The 3,012-nt window shown below is 42.5% G+C and overlaps 1 long non-coding RNA gene across 1 annotated transcript; it reads left to right on the top strand.

Annotated features, from left to right (window-relative positions):
* The first annotated feature begins 1,439 nt into the window (after positions 1 to 1,439).
* On the top strand, positions 1,440 to 2,798 carry LOC123147764 (uncharacterized). Its single transcript, XR_006473425.1, has 3 exons — positions 1,440 to 1,653; positions 1,966 to 2,054; positions 2,313 to 2,798. It is a non-coding gene; the product is annotated as an uncharacterized lncRNA (long non-coding RNA).
* Positions 2,799 to 3,012: the final 214 nt, after the last annotated feature.

The following is a 3,012-nucleotide window of genomic DNA, read 5'->3' as shown; positions in this document are numbered from 1 at the left end:
TAGACTATTTCCTAAGAAATGATTTTGTAATCTTACTAATGAGAAGTTATTTCCATTTTAGGGTAAAGCAAACCGGCAGTGTAAAAATGATCTCTATGGAACTATCACCATAGGAGATTTTATCTGATTAGGGCAGCTGGACAGAATCTGAATTAGGTCAACTGAGCAACCATTGCTCCCTTGTACTGCGGCAAAATTATTGATGAACTTCTCCTAAAGTGATGCATTTTTGAAATGGTGAAACCTCTTGCATTACCTGAATAGCTGATCACATCACTTCTGGCATGAGTACATCAGTCTCGTGGATGGCGTCACGGCATGGCTCGATTGTGGCGGCGCGGTTTGGTTCGATGGCTGGCCGAGGTCGTTGGGAAAGGAGGCGGACACGGGGAAGGTGGCGCGCTCAGTGACGCTTGACCACGTCATCCCCATCGATGCCGATGTGCTCAGCCTCGGTTGCAGCGGGCTCCTGGCCGTAGCCATGGACCACCTCAAGCGGGAGCCTGCCGCGGTGGCCGACCTATGAGGTATGTTGTTTGGTATTAGATCTTCGTTCTCAACATCCGGCTATGTCTGTTGCACACGTTGTATCCAAATACCGGTGTGAAAATGTTTTTCTAGATCTGATCATTATGGTTCTCCAAACACAACCCATTGACTAATATTATAGTTTTTGTGGGCTTGTCTTTATGTATGAGAAAATAATTGTACACATAGCACTGTAGTTAGAAATAGGCTGCTCTTCTACGGCAGTTTCGGGTGATGGGATTGCTTCGAATGCTAAAGGAGGATGGGCTGGATGGTGCTAGATCTGGCAAGAAAGAGATCATTGGGTAATATGCAAGAGTGCAGAGTTCCTACTTTTGTGCTCTGCAGCGACACCGAGATCCTTTGATCAATTCGCCATTCTCCTCCAGAAGGTTTAGGTTTATCTACGTTAGCACATAAAATGCTCACCCGCATCTTGTATGTCATGTTGATGATTTAGTCCAGTGGTGCTAACTGGGTTACTAATATGGTTCTGAGGTGATATGATGTGCTGGTGTTTGGTTTGTGATTAACATTTCATGTGAGTTAAATTGTGAAATAGACTGAAATGGTACTTATATGTGCCTAATGTTGAGTTGCTCTTACTGCTCTTGAAGGACTGGACAAGTAAGCATGAAAGTTCTGAAATATTTGGCTTTTCTTATGGCAACCATTTTGTATTGTTCTGACCGTGAGTGTATTTAATCCTGTGGCCTAAGACTTTTAAGTTGATGTTACGCATTGATGGCATGCTGAGATCATTTGGGTATATATGGATGACGCACATAGTTTATTCCTTCGCAGGTTCTTGAGGACTACCTAAAAAAATTTAGAGTCTTGGAGGGGAAGACGACGCCACCCAGCATTGGTAATATCTGGAGGACGCATTAAAAAAAAATATCAGGTCCACTCCTTTGATCTTCTCTAATGTTTTTCTTTGCTGCTTGAATAGCTAGCTCTCCGTGGGTTGTAGGCTTGTAGCCTTGAAGTTCCGAATTCATAACCATTTCATATCTGGCTGTGAATAGTTACAACTGTTTGCGGACCCATTACTCGGGCATGGCCGCCGCCGTCGCTCGCATCGTCACACCAACTACAAGCACTGGATATGGATATGTTGATAAGGTTGTCTTCATTGCACTTGTTGTTCATTAATTTATGTACATATTGGAAAAAATTATCTCAAGGCCGTCGGTCAGAGCTGCCTCTATTGAAATGATGATTATACTTTAAATTCATCAAGATAGTACATGTTTTTCAGCATAGCTAAATTTAATCATTCTTGGGTTTGTGTTTCTGCTTTGTCTGCACCTTTTATTTCAGTAATAGTAATTTTTATAATTATACAACTGTTTCATTACATCGAAATTCATTGAAGCAATATACCCTTACAAAATTTCAAATACAAGTGAGTTTAATATGCTATACTATGCATAGGTTGCAGAACGCGTGACTGTACAAGTAGGTGTCGTTAACCTTCTATTGGAGAAACATGGAGGAACTGGCTTGCAAGGCCATGCAACATGGTATGTTCTGATTACTTATTTGCATATTCAGTTCTTCCTTTTTCTGATGAAAAATGGTGGTAAACCTTTTTATTTTGTCTTCAAACATGCCTACATAGTCTGATGTTAGTTATCCAAAAGGCTCCAAATCAATTCACATTGTTCCAATGGACATCCTTGTAATATTGGTGATTAGGTTTTCATGCTACTTGTTCAAAAAAATCGACATCTTTAGTGAATACATTCAGTTATAATCATTTTGATACTTTGCCAAATCAGGTAAACCACAATGATGATATTAGCTCAAAATAATTCTGCTGGGAGATCAAAGGAATGAGACTTTCGAGTAGGGATACTGAGTTCTCTTTGTGACGCCAATGTATGTTAAATCTGAAGTACAGCTAGTACATATGAACTTGTCCTACTGTGTTGAGCAATGTATCTTCTCCACGAGCTTTCATAGTCAGCAGATTTAATGATTCAATTGAATAAGCTAGATATGTCTACTGACAAAAATAAAGATATGTGCTACTGTTCGCCAAGAATGAAGACGGTGTTCCTGATCTTGTTGTGGAGAATCCTGTAATGCCCGGCTAAGGTAGATTAGGAAAGGGGGTCAGGATGAGGAAGAAGAGGGTAGGTGAGAGGAGACAGCAGAGGGGAGAGGTTCAATTCACTTTCTTATTTCCATGAGCCCTCACAGTGGCAATGACTGGCTTAAGTAGTTTACACACACGCACGCCCCACACGGGCTCACTCGCATTACATGGGCTTGGCCCAGAGGGCTCTCGAGCTACGGCCCAACTTGACCTGTAGCTGCACCATTCGTGCACTCGCTGTCCGCTGCAGGTTCAGGCGACTCGCCCTGAACTACAAGCGTGACATGCGCCCCTCCTTGAGATGCGGCGTCTTCCCAGATGTTGGCTGATGAAAAGCGCGAGCGCAAGATGTCGTAGTCTTCCCAGGTGGTGGCGTTCAC

The sequence above is a fragment of the Triticum aestivum genome, chromosome 7A (genome assembly GCF_018294505.1).
Source record: "Triticum aestivum cultivar Chinese Spring chromosome 7A, IWGSC CS RefSeq v2.1, whole genome shotgun sequence".
In the NCBI taxonomy this organism is placed as follows: Eukaryota; Viridiplantae; Streptophyta; class Magnoliopsida; order Poales; family Poaceae; genus Triticum; species Triticum aestivum.
This window is presented reverse-complemented; position numbering and strand designations above follow the sequence as displayed.